Source organism: Cyrtonyx montezumae, unplaced genomic scaffold (genome assembly GCF_038088225.1).
Source record: "Cyrtonyx montezumae isolate F1298 unplaced genomic scaffold, pur_monq_1.0 scaffold_5, whole genome shotgun sequence".
NCBI lineage: Eukaryota > Metazoa > Chordata > Aves > Galliformes > Odontophoridae > Cyrtonyx > Cyrtonyx montezumae.
In genome coordinates this window covers 7,435,124-7,452,576 of record NW_027072056.1, presented here as the reverse complement: position 1 = coordinate 7,452,576, position 17,453 = coordinate 7,435,124, and the positions used below count along the sequence as shown (strand labels likewise).

At 45.8% G+C, this 17,453-nt stretch overlaps 1 protein-coding gene across 4 annotated transcripts in view; it reads right to left on the bottom strand.

Annotated features, from left to right (window-relative positions):
* The window catches only part of ACSL3 (acyl-CoA synthetase long chain family member 3), a 77,819-nt gene that overhangs the window by 38,130 nt on the left and 22,236 nt on the right, over positions 1-17,453 (bottom strand). For 2 of the 4 annotated variants that reach the window (XM_065748248.1, XM_065748252.1), the window contains exon 1: positions 1,419-1,542. The exons of 1 other annotated variant lie outside the window; for it this stretch is intronic. The gene's annotated coding sequence lies outside the window, so the exon portion shown is untranslated. Of the gene's footprint in view, positions 1-1,418; positions 1,551-17,453 lie in introns of those variants that run through there. One more of the 4 variants, XM_065748249.1, reaches the window with a different exon arrangement.

The window sequence follows — 17,453 nt, the reverse complement described above, 5'->3', positions numbered from 1 at the left end:
ACAATTAGGATCCTCCATGCAGGAGAGATGGAGTGGGGGGACAGCAATACCCTTATACATTTCAGAAGGGAAACCAGCACCTGCAGACAGCCCTGGCAGCTCACCCCACAGCCTGAGGCCTGGCCACAGCCACCAGGCAGAGAAACTCAAAGCCAGCTCTCTCAGAAATCATCACAGCATAGCAGCAAGATGCACAATTGTGAAATATCCTGTATCTGTAGATGTCAATGTTTGTTGGGGCTGAGGGTTCATCCTTTTCACAAAGGATGCAGAATGGGATGCCTGGAGACAGCATAACTTCCAGAAACAAGTGCCAGCTTATTGCAGATCAAACAAGCTATTTTACAACAAGCCTGGTAGGTTCACTTCTCTTCCAGTGGCAGTGTCTCCATTATAAGAAGCCAGCTGCTCTGAGCAGCCACCGGCAGCAAATCCATAGCACAGCGTGCAATGCCTTTCAGCTTTCTTGAGCACAGGGAACAGCAAAGGCACCAAATTTACTCACATTTGTCAGAGAGCCATCAACATAAAACAAAGCATCAAGTCCCTCATTTCTAGGGACTCAACCACAAACATGCAGAAGGAAGCAAGTGTTTGGGTCACAGCATTCATCTTCAGTCGCTCCTGAGGCACACACACGACAAAGTAAAGTCCAGGAGCAACAGTGCCTTTCCACAACTTCTCAGAGCAGGCAGGACGTGCAAATACAGCAATGTTGAGGTCTTGCTGTGGTGCTGATGACAACGAGCATCACATCTCAATCTGGGCTCACCGAGATCATCATCTGCCTTGTAGGACACGCCAAGACCCGACTAAGCACCCATCGTTTCTGACTGATACTCCTTACCCTCAGACTGCGCCAAAGGGCGCAGCGAGATCTGCAGTTACCTAGAAGCATTCATTGGTTTTGTCCTTTTTGCACCAAAGCTGGACTGATAACAACGCTTTTTAAAAGTTAAAAGAGGGCGTCAGTTGATATGCAAGAACTTCACGTTTGCTGTCAGCAAATCCATCCCACAGGCCAGGAGATATATGCGAGAATCCAGTACTTTTGAACAAACTGCAGCATTTTTCGTTTTCTTTTATATTCTAGCTGCTACATGCCGCCACATATAAGGCGCATGGTGGTGGGGCCGTTTGTTGAGGGGGGAGAGGGGGGGTATCACTTCGAGAAGCTCAGAAACCACCGTAGCACCGCTCGGCAGAACGCAGTGCCCAGCGGGCCGAGCACAGCAGGCAGCACAGCGGCACGCAGCCCGCCCCCCCCAAGCGGACCCCGCTGCCCGGCACAGCCCGCCCCGAACCGACACCTGCCCCGGCCCCGCCGCTCCGAGCTCCCCGCACAAAGCGCAGCGCACGCCGCCGCAGGGGGAGCCCGGCCCCGCCCGGCCCGCCGCTCCACCGCGCGGCCCCGGTACCTTCAGCACCGCTCGGAGCCGGTTGGCCGCCGCGGGCCCGCCCGCTCGGCCGGGCACCACAAGGACGCGCGACCGCCCGGCGCTCACCGCTCCGCCGCCCGCAGGCGGAGGGTCCCGGCGCTCCCCTCGGCTCAGCCCCGGCTCGGCCGCCGTGCGCGCTCATCCCATATGCAGCTGGGCGCCTCCCGATTGGCCGCCGGGCGGTGGCGCGCGGGGCCGGGCTCTGCGGGAATGGCGGCGGATGGGGGGGGGGGGGGAGGGAGCGGAGCGGGGTTACTAGAGGTCAGGCGCGGCGCGGCGTTAGGCGGGGCCGGGCAGCGCGAGGGGCGGGGCCGGGCAGCGCGAGGGGCGGGGCCTGCGCACTGCGCCTGCGCCGTTGTCCTGCGGGTGTAAACGCGGCGCCGGGATCGCGCCCCACAAAATCCTTCTCCTTCATAAGCACTGCGTGTTTTAGGGGAAAAAGCACTGTTTATGTCTCTGGAGCCCTTGAAAGGCGCGAACATACTGAGCCTTTCCGGAAGTGAATTAACAGAGTACGGGATTGTAATCGTACACCAACAGGAGCCACCTCGGTTACTGCAAAAAACGCTTCCAAGTATTTAGAAATGAAACACAGGAGACTTCACTCCTGACTTCTAAAAAGTGGAAAATATTATCCACAGGAGATAATTGAGCAACCAAAAAAGACGCTAGCTGAAATAGCTGAAATAGGATTTTAAAGTTAAACTCTTGCAGGAAGGAAAAAAAAAAGAAAAGGATAAGTACTTTTGGAAGGAGAGGAAACTGTTCTTCAAAGATGGAAAATGTGGGAAGAGAATGCTTTCTGCCAGCGGTTTTATCGGTAGAGACAAAATAAACTTCATGAATATGATGTGAATATTAATACACTGAAAGCAACCCTACATTCTGCCATGTAATCTTTGATATTTCATTTAAGGCAAAGAATTTTCATGATAACACTACAAAAGCTATTTTACCTAAAGGAAAATGGGAGCTTTAACACTGAGTTGTGGCATGGGGCACAGCTCATCTGCTCCGCATTGAATCTAAGTTTGAATCCTCTGTTCTTGTGTTTGGTCCTGGGCAATTACCAGTGGCCAAGCACTGCAGTGCCTAGGCAAAATTCCTCTGAAAAATGCATGGGACGTACAACTAGAAATCAAACATGACCCTTATTAAACTGCTAGATCTGAACACTATTGAAGTATTCAGTGAGACAGCAGCTACATTATCTAATTACTCCATCCATGTGCAGGACGTGCATCACAGAGCATTTTTTGTGACCCCAGAATCTGTCCAATGTACACCGTATCTTAAGGTTATTTAGATAGGACTCAACCGTTCAAATAACAAAAACACTTAGAAAGAACTAGGAGATCTTGACAGGGTCTGAAGCTTTCAGACACTAGTGTTCAAAGCAGTTTTTAAGGAATTCAGATTAAAAAGGCTAAACTGTGTCCGTTTCCATTACTCTGCAGCAACATCCCTTCAGCTGCTCTCTGTACTGCTCAGTGCTGACGGCTGCTGGAGGCAGAAGTCCAAGCTAGATAACTTGGTTCCTGCACACCTTGCAGTTCCTCATTCACAGTTCAGCATCAGAGGTGAAAGATTATCTGCAGTCCCTGCTGATTAAGCAACTTTGGAGTTAGAGACACCAAAAGTTTAAACACTCACATACACACATATATATTTGTGTAAATGACAGAATATAGATTTCAACAGATTCCTACATGTTTTCAGCATTGTCTTGAGCCTCTTTATAGATTCCTTATGGTTAACATCTAGTACAGGCAAACTTTTTATTGTTTTCACTGATTTTATCATACGTTGTAGCTGAAACAGTTTGGTACAGAGAAAGATAGACGTGGAGGATTTGGAGGATACCAGTGTAAGAGTGTTTTCCACCATAACACTTCTCTTGTTCAACTCTATGCTGAATACCCCGTAGGAAAACTAAAGAACTCAGGAATTTATAGTAACCCAGTGATCACATACAGAATGACTGATAACCTGTGTTTCTAATTTGAAATTCAAACTATAGAAGATGCTGTATAAGACACAAAGTGTCCAAGACACTGGTGACTGTGGGAGGTTGTGACCTTTTGTGTATAAATTATGTACAATGATAAGAACTGCCAAGTAGAAGTATTAGCTGATTCTTTTTTAAAGGCACAATAGCACAATTAAAAGCAATTACCAAGTCTTTGTATCACCCTAGAGCATTCAAGCAGTTAAGGAGTAGCTGCAAAATCATTAATGGCTGCTATATTGCATTGATTTATTCACAAATGCTTGTTTATTATTTTTAATTTCCAATCAGCAAAATTCATTAGCTATTCTCACTTTTGAAAGTTCCAGGCATCCAGTCAAGGGGAAAGGAACACTGCCATATGTTTTGATCAACAACGGAGGATGAATAGCAAGTAGTAACTAGCAGGGAAGATTGCAACTGAGCTTATGAAAATACTGATTAGGAAATGCAGTCAACTGAGTCATCGGGAAAGAGAACAGAGAACCAATGTTTTCTGGTTAAATATGGCCAATTCTAACTCATATCCAGTGGGAATTAATAAAAACAAAGAGCTACATTGAAAGAGGAGAGTCTATGAATGGGTAAATGCCTGTGGAAGGTTGGCATTAATCTTTGATGAGCAGACTGCTGTGTACCGATACTGAGGAAGAAGCCAGAGGGGAAAAAAACAGTGTCACAGATATAACAGATGTGAAAGCTTTTAGCAAAAATTCCCTGGAGGGACACAAACAAAATTAAGCACTTCAAGAAGACACATACATTTAAACTAAAACCAAGCTGACTTCTTATGTGGAACAACGGACAATTAGAGAAGGACTCGGATAGGACAAACCTCTTGGTCTGGACAGAGTATTTTTCCTTTGCATGCCTTCAAACTTGTGAAAAATAAATGACTCTATAATTAGTAATCTTTCTCCATGACTCACTACATAATTAAGCACGACAAATTAATATACCATTACTCTAAATTAAATGGACTTCAACTAAGAAGAAGATAACATTTTTAAACTGTTTGCTTGGAATCTATTTGGTTTTAGCTACAAACAATAACCAGTATAACAAAGGGGCACTTATCCCCTGATTTTTTTAATTAAACAGTCAAATTGGCATTGCAGCATTCTGTCTCTAAAGATATCCTGGTAGCGTGGCATTCCAGATGCCCTCTTAAAACAGGGAGAGAATTGAACTGATGGCGCAGAAGAGGGGAAGCCAGCTGGGATGGGGTTCTGGCAACAGACAGGTCGTGTACCTAAGGTCATCATTCCCAGAGCTGTTAATGTTGGGGTGTTGTTTTAAAAGATGGATTGTTGTTGTTGTTTTTTCCTAGAAGAAACAGCATGAAATTTCTATGCTGAATAGTCTGCACATACGTATCAGTTCACTTGACTCATTTTTATCCGTGAAGCTTTTTGTTTCCAAATAAAGGAACAAATGAGTAAGTTGCTAAGCTTAAATTGGAAAGAGGCAAAGTATGGCATCATACCTCAAATGATTAATTATTTAGTAGAACATTTGGTATTGTGGTTATAGCCAGAGCTGATAAGTACTGCCACTTTTCACAGAGAGAGATTAATGACATTAATAATAGGGTGATCAAGGATATAGTGTAAGATTCATTGTCACTTGACACAGTTCAGCTTTGTAAATGCTTGAATACTTCTTTAAATGCCTCTCTTATATTTTCTATTACTACAAGTCTATTGCCAACGTGCCGCAGTAAATCAGAGGGCCATGTAAGTATTAGCAGTGTGATAGCCTCCTCCAGACTGAAATTTCCAGCTGGGAGAAAGCGTGTAAATCTGTACAAGAAGCTGAGAGGAGCGCTGTGTAACACCACGCGACCTGCCATGCTATGAGAAACTGTGTCGCCCACAGAAAATCAGAGGCAGGATTAAAAGTAGATTTTATTTCCGCTCCTGAACTTTCTTGCTCGAAAGCCTCCTGTCATTTTCTAGGCCACTGAAACTTTACAGTTGAGCTGACAGCACCAAAGGCGGCCAAGAGGAATCAAAAGCATCTAACAGTGAACAGTGATTCCAGAGTGCAGAAAAAAGGTGATCCTTACAAGCTCCAAAGACAGCAGCCATCAAACTGACCAAGCCCAGGTCCTAGCCCAGGGCCCCTATTTGAAGTCAGAGGAAAGGCAGTTTCCAGGACAGACTTGCTTTCTTCCACAATTTTGAATGAATAAAAGCAGTAAAGCAGCAGTGTTACAGATGAAGGTGACTTGTTTGTAATGGGACAGCGAGTGGCTCAAACAATCCAAGTGTGCTTTCACACTGTAGCAAGTGAAAGCTACAAAGGCTTCTGACATTTTGCATTTATTTAGTGGGTTTTCTTTACTCAACTACCATGCAGTGTTTTCATAAAGCAAAAAACGTTTTCAACTAGGAAATAAAAGTGGCCAAGAGTTTCCAAAACAGGAGCTTAAATTCAAGCTTTTGTGCAAGTCAGATATTTTGGGTTATTTGAGAAAAGTAATTGAGGAGAACTACTACTTCACAGTCTGGGAAACACTGTAACTTATTAATAGCCCATGATGTGATAGGGGAGAACATCCCCCCCTTCTTATGTCTTCTGTGCAAACAGAATCCTCCATGTAACCCTCTCAACACATTCAGAATGTATTTCTTTTCTAAGTCTGTGTAGTAGTTTCATTAGAGAAGCCACTTCTACCCCACCATCTTTGTATAACATCGCTTCCCATGTGTAAATATGAGAATCCTTACCAACAAGAAAAATTCAAACCTGGAAAGCAAAAGAAGGTGAATGAATACCTTTCTTTCTCTGGGATATTAGGTGAAGGTAAGAAACAGAGATGCTTTGGATGGAGCACAACAAATTTCAGACACAATTATGTGGCTAAGCGTAATAGCAGTAAGTTACCTTATGGTGAACTTGGTTATCCTGGAAATCTGTAGAAATAAGACTAAAAGGATTTAGAGTTCTGCCTAAAGCAAGCTGCAAAGTCATTCAGGCAATGGATTTGTGCAGAGTTCATCAGGATCATCTAATTAGAGAGAAATTCTTCCTGGAAAAAACAAGGACTTCTGTAAAAACAGGCTGTTACTCTCTTGTAATGTGCAAGAAACAAGTTTCATTTAAAAAGGAGAGCTATTGCAGCCTGTAAAAGTTGAGTGAGTGGTGACTCACAGACACTGAAGTGCTGCTGATCAATACATACAGGGTCTGACTATTCAAACCGCATTACGCATTCATGTATGAAGTTGATTTTGAATCTGGAGTTGTTTGAATCCTAACACATCAGATCCTAATGCATCTGATTTCACTTTGGCATAACAAATCAATCATTTTAATACCCATGAAATTTAGCCTTCAAAAAATAAGCTCATTGAACACACTTGGGTTTCCTTTGTAGTGAAGGGCAGCACTGCTTCAATACGGCTGAGAAACTTCAAAAGATGGGATTTCAGTGAGCTGAGTACAGGAGGGAGTAGCCACCCTCCTCCTTCCAGGGTCATGGAAAGTAAACTATGGCACTGACTTGACAAAGCTTGACTAGCAAATCCTACCTAAGTCATGGCTACAGCAGAGGTGTGCAGTTCTGCAGGCTGTGCAGAGCACCACTGATTGGAAGCCAGAGTGGAGCTGAAGCTACACAGTAGCAGAGCATCTGTCCTGAGATGTGCTGGTAGTAATGGGGAAAAAAAAAGTTAGCTCTTATAACCCGATTTATGTCATTTCCACATGTGTAAAAGCAGTGATTATTCAGGGACGTACACGTCCATAGGTTATTCTGAGCAGCGTTGAGCAGAATGTCAGATCTGCTCAACTCTACATTTACAGAGCTCCCCACTGACTGCCTCAGACAAATGATTCAATCTACTGCTTAAGGGAACCTTCGCTCTTCAAGTTACTCCTCAGTAATGACAGCAGGAGATGTATTGAAGTTTTGACTGATATGTGTACTCCTTTGCTTCACAGTGATTACTTGTGATTGAAAATCTGGTACCAGAGACAGCAGACAGTGAAATAGAACTTCACTAGCAGATAGATTTTCTGTGCCTAATGAAAGTGACCAAACTCAATACATTTTAAGGTTATTTTTCTGCAGTAGTAGAATGGGGATCACTGTTAATAAATTCTCAGTCAATACCGATACGTACACATCAGCATTCTATACTATATTGTAAAAGCATATTAAAAAGCAGCTAATACAGAGCCAAGTGCTGGCAGTAACAAATAAAATCAGAATGTACATATATTAAACCAAAAAATACCAAACAAGAAAATAGAGAATCACAGGAGGATTTAATATAAAAGTCTTATTCAAGAATTTATACTGGAAGGTGCAATAATGAAAATATAATTTTATAATCCCCCAATTTGGCATTACTCTGAAGTAAATCTGAGAAGGCGTAAATAATAGAAAACAGATTGATCTCTTAATGATTAAAGTGATACAACACTCCAAGCTCAGATGGTGGTTTAGGTTTCAGGAAAATAGGTCAGTAATGTCTGAGAGCACACAAAGAACTCATCCTCTCCTGACACAGGAAAGGTCTAAGGATTATGAGGATTAAGATTAAGGCAGACAATTCATGTGTGAGGAAGACTACAACCACGCTTCCTTAGCAGCAGATAAACGAGGACACCCACATACCGTGATCTGCATTCCAAGAAAATGTTTGTGTTACCAGCTAGTGAATCATACGTGTGTTCTTCAAAACACTGCGTGATGTACCTCTTATCTCTTCTGATATTTCCAAGGCACGAACATTTCTGAGAAATGGAAGCTGAGTGTGTGATAATACATATTACAAATCAGAAACAACAAATACTTTGTATGTGCAGTTAATGCTTTTAAGGATTTGTTTCGCCATAAGTTTGCCTTAAGAGAACAAAGATTTGCAGGAGAACATCATAACTTAAAGAAATCTGAAGTCCTAAAGGGGCGATCCACCTTAAACATGAGCTGTATTTCCTGGATGCCGGAGATACCTAGGCCAAGAAGTTCCAACCCTGGTCCAAAGGCACGTTGCTCTGGCAAGACAACAAACATGACTTTGTCCCCTCCTAACTTTAGGCTGTTCACAAAATACATTTTGTGCTTGTCTTTCGACACATAGCACAGACAAGGAGTTGTGTTCCTCTGCAGCCAGCTGCCATGTGACAACAGGTACTCAGAGACCTTCCAGAATGCAGCAGATGTGGTTTGGGTTTATTAGCCTTTCTCGCTATGACAACTTGGGAAGAACTGAACATACTTTAGCTAGTCATCACCCATAACTAATAGTATCTTTCATTATATCTGCACTTCAGTTCACATTATTTTGGTTTCTTTTAAAGACGCTTTGTCTCGTCTGTTTCTGTAGTTGAGACAAAAGTTTGGAATTTCAAATGTTCTAATTAGCACAGCTCACCCAGGTCATGTTCTCACACAACCTGTTCTGCTCCTGGAAGACATTCTGGGAGAGATTACAAAGCTCAGTTGTACCTCCTGAGTCAGCTGCCTCCTCTTCTCTTCCAGAGTGCGACGCAGCGCAGTGAACAGCGCTGTTTTTGCTTGCAGTGAGGTACTGCAGTTCACTGGGTAGGGTTGTGTGGTGACTGCTTCCTAACCAAGCATGGATGATGTATTCTGGAGGCCTAGATAAGAGTTTTGTTGACTCCTTCAAAATATGCACAGATGTAAAATCTTGGACCTGATAGAAAAGCCATTCTACTCTTCTGTCTCCTATGTTGAAGCCATTCATTTTGTAGTGTGCAGGCTTCTTACAGATAGCTGCGAACTACACGGCTGTTTTAACATGCAGGCCCCCCTGAATAAACTAAAGCACCACTTTTTTCATGGCTGTAAGTCTGTAAAAGACAGCAGGACTCTGATTCTGTAATTAGTAGTGACGTACATGCAGTAGTGAACAACGAATGCAGCCACTAAAAGTGTGCGGTGGAAGATCTCATCTGTGTGTGAACTCTGGATGCCTTTGGGATAGAGTCAGCTGGAAGAGCTGTCACCAGGTGCTCTCTGCTTTGTTCCTGCTGAGCCAACTAAAGCATGACCGACCACCAAGAATGAATAGTTATTAACAAACTTAGTTTTAAAAACCCTAAGCAGGTATCTCCTTCTTTTTCTCTGTTAAGAATACTAGGTTTTATAGCAGTATAAAATATTTCAAAAAACAAAGCAGAAAATAAAGGCGATTTACTGAACTATCTTGATTTCTATCTTGAAGTTTGCAACAACCACACACGAACCCCTGAGACTTTATTATTACTCCAACTCCTCCTGAGCGCACAGCACTGAACGCAACAACCAACAGCACAGCAACCATGCTATGAAAAGAGCTGTTATCTTTTTAAGCAAGAGAAAATGCAGCTTGCAGCCTGGCTTGAGAAGCTGATTAGTGCTGTTCTGCAAATACACAAGGAACCGTACAGCATGGAGCAGATTACACCCCATCGCCCTTGTGCAGTAATTTTATATTTACTGGAGTAATACTGAGTAGCCACACTCCTCATTCTAATGCCCCAAATGAGCTCCCGTCCTGCTGAAAAACATCACCGCTACCAAAGCACTCAGTCTTCATTGAAAAAGAAAGAACAAAACCAAAAACCAATAAATAAGACTTCAGTACTTATATAAACAAAGTCTGAAGTTCTGACAGGCTCAGAATGCAGAATGGAAAGAATGCAGTCTTAAATACACTACTAAACTTTTTCAGATTTTTTGTGGTGCAAGTAAACATGTATTTCTTTAATTGTAGGCTTACAAAGTGGCTTTCAGAAAATTCTTATAGCCCACAGAACCCAGTCCTTGATTTAGGAAATCTATGTGATGATATCATGGGAACTGACTAACGTAAGTGCCAAAGAGGCAGTGTTTGAATACCAGCTGTGCCCTGCTGAAAGCACACACAGCAGAACTGCCGCTGGCATTTCCAGAAGGAGGTGTAATGTTTCAACAATAGCTCTTTTAAAAGAACACAGCAAAACTGGTGCTAAGGAAGGAGAGGTACCCCTCCTCTTTGACTGCACTTTTTGGGTTGCTTGAAAATGCTGCTTCATCTCCTGCCACACTTTTCCCTCTCTGCAAGAACTGCAGTCCTCGTGAACAACTCACTGAACGGATAACTCAGATACATGTAGCTCAGCTGCTGCAACCTCTGCTCTCACTCAACTTTGCCCTTTTTCTTTGCTGTCCCCATCGCTTGTTGCAAAGGCAGCACTGCCCTTGATCTCACAACAGTTGCACTAGGCTAGGATCAAAGTTTAGATGTCAGCAAATTAGCACGGAAGACACCAACCACAAGGAAAAGGCGTTTTCATACTTGAAAAACAACGTGCATGCTTCTACTGCCACGTAACTGAAAACAAGGTTATGGGCAGACACATGACAGTGAGTAATAGGGGTGCAGATCAGCAGCTCTCGGGTGCATGGAGGCATGTTCATGCCAGCAGAACAGCTTCAGTGCAAGGATTCATCACGTGCCTTCAGTGCCACCTCCCCTCTGTGTCTTTATTTTTCCTTGGGGAGCTAAAATTTCTGCATGTGACAGTAAGAACTGCAAACATCCCTGAACTGACACGGAAACCTGGATGCAATTTTTGGAAGCTCATGCATGCACATTTCATCTCATTGGCACTAATTATGGTAATAGCCCCTCTTCACAACAGCTTTAATGACCACAGCTCAATGGCTGCTCTCTGCCCTCAGCTCTGCTGCAACATCCTGCCATACCTGGGTGGCTGGAACTGGGAGAAGAGCTATGGATCTATCCCAGCTCCCTCGCTCTTGTTGGTTTGCACCAGTTCTCACTGTTGATCTTCGTTCAGTCCTCCAATTGGTGGCAGAAAGTTGGGATAATTGGCCTTTGATGTCACTCAGGGCAGTAATTCCCTGCTCTCTGGGACCCATGAGCAGAAAAGAACACTTCTCTCTGGGATCACTGCTCCCCTAAGCCAGTTATTTTAAGTCACATCTAAACGCAGTTATCAGCTTAAGATCAGCCTTTCTCCCCTGCAGCAGGTTCAATCAGATGCAATGCAAGTTAGCTAAAAAGCACAGTTACACTCTTCTCAATGCAGACACATTCCTGCTGGCCTCACTAGATGCTGGCTGCTGCTGAGCAAAGGAATTCACAGCCCGACTCAGGAACACGAGCAAACACCTGTGTGAGGGATGCACCCCATTGCCAGCATGGGCCTGCTGACAAGTGGGGACGGCTGTGAGTCAGCACCGTGCCCTGTGCCCCTGCCTGCCAACAGCGTGCTTGCTGCTGGTCTTTATGTGCCTTCTCTCCAGCTCATCCCCCTAGTGAAAATAAACCGGAGTGCAAGCTAAACAGGCTGTGCCACGTGGCTTTCCCTTAGTCTGTGCTGCAGCTCCTCATCCTCCTGGCACAGGCTCACATCTCAGGCTCCATGCAGCTCCTCCCCCTGCAGAAGTTGGCCCATCTGTCCCCTCAGCCATGCTTCTGACACAGCTCAGTGCCAGAGGGAAACAAGACGTGGCTTCCCATTAGGGAAGAGGCACAAGCAACAAGGAAGCAGGGCTACTGAATTTGATCTGGGCTGTGGTCAGGCAATGGCAATCCTGAGGCTGCTTTATACAACAGTGAGTTGGGCTGCAGGGACCTTACAAGAGAACCAAGACAGCTGATGGAAAGCCATCGTTTACAATTTCTCCCTTCTTGGGGCTGGAAGTTAGCTACCAAAGTTCTGTCATTTCCTCACATACATGTTCGTGTGTGTAGTAGTGCTGGTGTTACATCAAACTCCAGTCCCTCAGTGCCGCTCCTGCTCAGAGGAAGAGCTGAGCCCTGTGTGGGGCTGCTGGGCTGGCTGTGCCCGACTGCTGCTGCTCACCTCACTGCTGGGGTCGGGAGCTGCAAGGAGGGGAACACATCGTGCCTGGCAGTCTCTGCTTGGGGAGCATCTCAAGCCAGTGTCACACTCTGCTTTCTCCAGCACATACCATCAAGCACTAAGAAATTCTACACAGAAAACATAGCAGTAAGGTCAGGCAATACTGCAAGAATATCCTTTAAATACTGAAAAGGACACATCACAGATAATATCAGCAGAGCTGACAGCAGTGCCATATAAACTTGTCACCAACATCCAGCTGCCACTGCGAAGCACTGCAGATAAACTGGACAAGAAACCTTTTAGAAGAGGGGATTTCCATGCATCTGCCCTTTTCCCCACAGGTTTGGAGTGCCAGCCTATCAACATACAGGATCTGTGGAAGAGATTCTTGTAGAAGCACAGCAAGGCTTTAGGATTCCGGCTGCTGAAACTATTAGTTAAACCTGAAAGTCATTTTATGTTAATTCATACTTCTGGTTTTGTTCTTTCACGTGGATCATTTTCTTACATAGTTTGCTTTTTACTAATACTTTAAGCAATGTGTTTCATTTTCCCGTTTCTTAAGTAAAACATCAATTAAGGGTTCAGCCAGCTTTCAAAACAAACATTGCCATCCAAAGGAGGACCCCGGAGCTGTCTCTCCATGCAGGTAAACAGCAATACTGAAAGAAGTTGGTGTCTATCACTTTCTGTTTTTACCTCCTCCAAGTCATTCTGACAGCACACCCACACCGAGATAAGGATCAGAGCTTTTCACACCCATGAGTGGTTTTCTTCAAAGGGAGCGGAGCTGCAGCCTGCTGCCCGGCGGGGCTTCCAGCGCTGACTTGTGAAGGATGAGGTGCTCAGGGCTCGCTGGGACCAGGCCCCCACAGTACCTTATTGCCCTCTGCTTTTACACCAGGATAAGGGCCCAGGCTGACCCTCTACAGCAGCTTTTCACATGGCCACTGCCCATTTTCAGGGAGGAATTAGGACTGAGGTTGGCACAGCACTGAAGTCCGCCACACCTCGGGCAGCTGAGGGCTTCCGCAGTACACGTGTTCCCAACAGCTCCTAAAACATCAGGACTTGCACAGAGCTGTCTGAGCAGTGAGAAAACTTCAACTGCTCGGCTTTGGAAAAGGCCATCTCCTAAAAGAGAGCTTCCTGAAAAGCAAATTGCTCCTGAGAACACGATCCTGCAGGGCTTGCAAGAGGACCCCAAGTCTGAAAGCTGAACGAACAAAATTACTTGTCTGCAAAGTGAACTGGGTCAGCACTTTTCCCTGAAGCCCTACAAAGTCCAGACAGCCTGGCAGTTACTTCTGCCTCATGTAAATCTAGAACAAGCTTCATGTGTAAGATCCTGGATACCTGACTAGATACTGGGGGAATTAAATCTCAACTTTTTCTGCTGACTCCAAGACCTTTTCCCCAGCACTGTGTGCTTTCAAGGAAAGAGAAAGTACGGCAGTCAGCTGCATTTTGGCCTTCCTGCTGTGAGTTTGATCCAAAGCAGATCTGTATTAGCAGCACAGAAGAGCTGCGGTACACCAGAGAACAGGTAGGATTGGGAATGGAGACATCTTTTCTGTAGCTGTTTGGATTCAAGAGGGCTGAAGACAGCAGTGCCCACAATGCCCTTCCAACACACCTGCAATGCACACGTTACCTCCTGAAAAAAAAAGGCTTAGATATTTGAGCTGGGCTGTGTAGCCCCTTTTTTTCTTTCTCTTCCTCTCAGTGTTGCTTGCTTCTGAAATCTGAGCTCCATTTCCCCCCGCACAGCCTCACACCGCGCTGTCCTCGTGCTATAGGCACTCCGCACCGCCACAGACAGGACATGATGCAATTCAAATGCCAGAAGTTGCTAAAGCTCTTATGCAAGTTAATTACTGTGCCTGTTTAATCCCACATAATGCAGATTAGCGCTGTCAACTACCGCTCCGAGAGCGGTTGATGTAACAGGCCGGCCCGCCGTCAGCCACACCATCTCCCAGAGCTGCAGAACTGCTGATCCTGGAGTTGGGAAACGAACACTGAGCAGCGCTGGGAGCGGGGCCCTCTGGCACCATCTCCTGGTCTCTGCCAGGGGGTAGGAAGCTGGCACAAGAGCTGGGCGTGGCAGAAAGGTGTAAAAAGAGACCCCTCCTTTCAAAATACAGTGCCTTCGATTTTTAGCTTTGATCCTGTGCTCTGCTTTGGAACGTGTGGATGAAAACCTTCTCAAGAAGAGTTTAGGAAACAACCATGAAAGTGTCTCTTGTTCAGGACAGGAGCCAGAACCAAGCCAGGTCACTGCTGGTGTGTGGGACAGGAGCACGTCAGGCACTTACAGCAAGAGACAGCCAAATCTGAACAGCATCTACAGGGGGAGGGGTAGTGGAAGGGCTGACCGGGAACTTCAGCTTCTCACAATCTGAGTCAAATCTAAAAGGATTAATTTACAGTCGTTACTCGAGTGAGACGCCCTTTGGCATCAAAACGTGTTTATACAACACCTGCTTATTCCTCAAAAGATGCAAATACAACGTGTCCAGATACACAGTTTCTTGAATTAATGACATGTCATGCCTCAGGATTTCCAAGAAGGCTTTTCCTGCTCTGACAGGGGAGCAATGAGAGTTACCCTGAGTCCAGGTGCTTACGGGAACTACAGCGCCCACATGACACCACTGTTAGCTGAGCTGCTGTAATAGCATCCACTTCCCAACCCATGTATTATTATAGGTAAGCAAACATTTTCCACCTAAGCAGATTTGCACGGCCAAATGACAGCCTTTCCCATGGCCGGACCGCGGCTGATAAAGCTTTGTTCACTGAGTTAGTAACAACAGTGCTCAATGCTGTACCACAGGGCTTTGTACCACTGGCTGCGAGCCCAGGCACCGGGCAGCGAGCTGCCCCAAAGCACTCGTGTCTCTCCAGGCGCACGAGCCGAGCCCTCAGCCCCTCGCTCCTCAGAGCCGCCACCCGTCCCGCCGCGCTCGGCCGCACGCATCCTTCCCGGCGCATCCTTCCCCGCCCCGCCGCGGCACTATGGCGCCCCCTGGCGGCCGCGGGCGCAGCTCTCAGCCACGTTGCTGCACGCCGCGCCTGAGCGGGAAGAGGGGGAGAGGAGCAGCGGCACGCGGAGGGTGCGGGAGTGCTGCGCGGAAGGCGAAGGCAGCTCCTGCTTCTCTCCTCCGCTTCAGCCACACAGTACGACCCTGCAGACGTAGGAGCGCTCTGTGGTGCTTTCTGATCCCATCCCTTCCTTTTTGCAGTGCCAGGGGTCTCTTCACAAGCTCTCTCTATTCGTGAAACCTCCTGTTACAGAATGGAAAGCAGCCGTAAGGCATACGGTTCCTCACCTTCTACTTACAGTTTGAGAACGATGTACTTCTCCAGCACTTAAGTATTTTGATTTCTCCTTTTCATCTGATCTTCCTTTTCTGCAGCTGTAGAGCCAAGAAGGCCCTTGCACTGCAGGCACACCAGCAGTGCAGCTGACACAGAACTGATGCAATGGTTGGAAGCTGCCCTGGGTCCCCCCGAGGAGCCACCTGCTTTGGGACCAGGTGACATCACTTACCTGCTACAAGCAGCTGCGATCAGGATTTCTGTTTCTGAAGCACTCCAGGATGTATGAAACTGTTCTGCATTCCTCTTTTTTTTTTTTTATCTCCTGCTTTCAGGTATCACTCGCTTCTTTTTATGAACTTCAATAAATCTGAGATGTGATGTTGAGGATAAATTGTAAGAAACTTCGTACTGACACACACACACACACACACAGGCATAACGAGACTGCTTCAAAGCAAGCCAAGGCTGCCACCTTTCATCCATTTAAATGCTTTTATGGCACACAGAGATGCAGGGTGGGATCCATCCATAAAGCGTTAAAGCAGTAATGGAGTGCCATCAGCCCTTCCCAGGCTTAGGAATTCATACTTGTCAGGACAGTTACTGCCAAAAACTTTGCCACAGTTCTTCATATAAAAGTTGCACTGCATCACCACTTTAAGGTGGCTGGTTCTTCCCTTCCTGATGGAAGAACGCAGTACTTTCTTACCCCAAGCAGCCATTGAGTTCCTGTTTCCAGAGTTAAGCAGAGTCTGCAGGGTTCATTCTTTCTGGGGTACAAATAGAGTTTAACACTTCAAGTTTGGCCTAGAATTCAAGCTTACACTTGAGCTTAAGTTGAATTCAGCTCTGATGTCACTTATTTCAGGTCACCAAACTTTATGTCTTCACAGCAGCTGTGGATAGCCACTGCTCAGCATTCCTTGCCACCGATCCCTCCTTCCAGACGCTTTTCTAACTATGCTGGTTATCAATGGTATTCTGAGCCCACAAATCATTTTCTCGTGGAATTCAGGCTGATGGTTGGGTACCCTCTGCACCAGGAACTCAGTGGCTGCAGTGCAGGTCACCTCTGACCACTCCTTAGGATTTGGGGCTAATTTGATCAATAACAATCTAAACGCTTCCCATCCTCAACCCAGTGCTAATGCTTGCAAATTTACATCCCAAGCTTCTGTATCATTAAGGCATTAGGAGAGGAGCAGGCTGAAAATGAGAGGAAATGTCTTATTAGAGCAATGGTCTAGGAGAGAACCGTCTGACACAGACTCCAAATTCTTCCTGCATGACTACATCAGCACTCCTCATCGGGGCAGGCAGCAGAAAAACAAATCAGAAGCAAATTTCACATAGCTGGTAAGCAAAATGGGTCAGTGGCGACACAGCGCTCGTCACTTACTACTGCCTTCAGGACCCCAGAGGCTTCTTCCAGGTATCAAACCTGCCGTGTTGGATTTCCCTAGACACATGCTCTTCCACGAGCCAAAACACTCCTGAGCTTAAGCTTATGTTAAACATTCACACTCGTAGTGCTTCCTCTTTTCAAGCCCTGCTTATAAACCCCATTTCTGCTGAATAAGTCCCTACCCACTGTTTTGTATGCACATATAGTCATTCAGAAATCCTAACCGAGGAGAGACGGACAGAGCAGGAGGAAGTTCTGTGCCTATACCACAGTGATCATCAGGCAGCAAAAGTGTTGCACAGATGCATGCAAGAGCATGTGGCACCAAGAAAGCTGAAGTATTGTAGAGATGGACTGCGGACACATCGACAGCAGCCTGCCAGGAGAGGCAGCTTCTCCAGGCATCACAGCGTGCAGCTCTCCTGCTGGCTCCCATAGT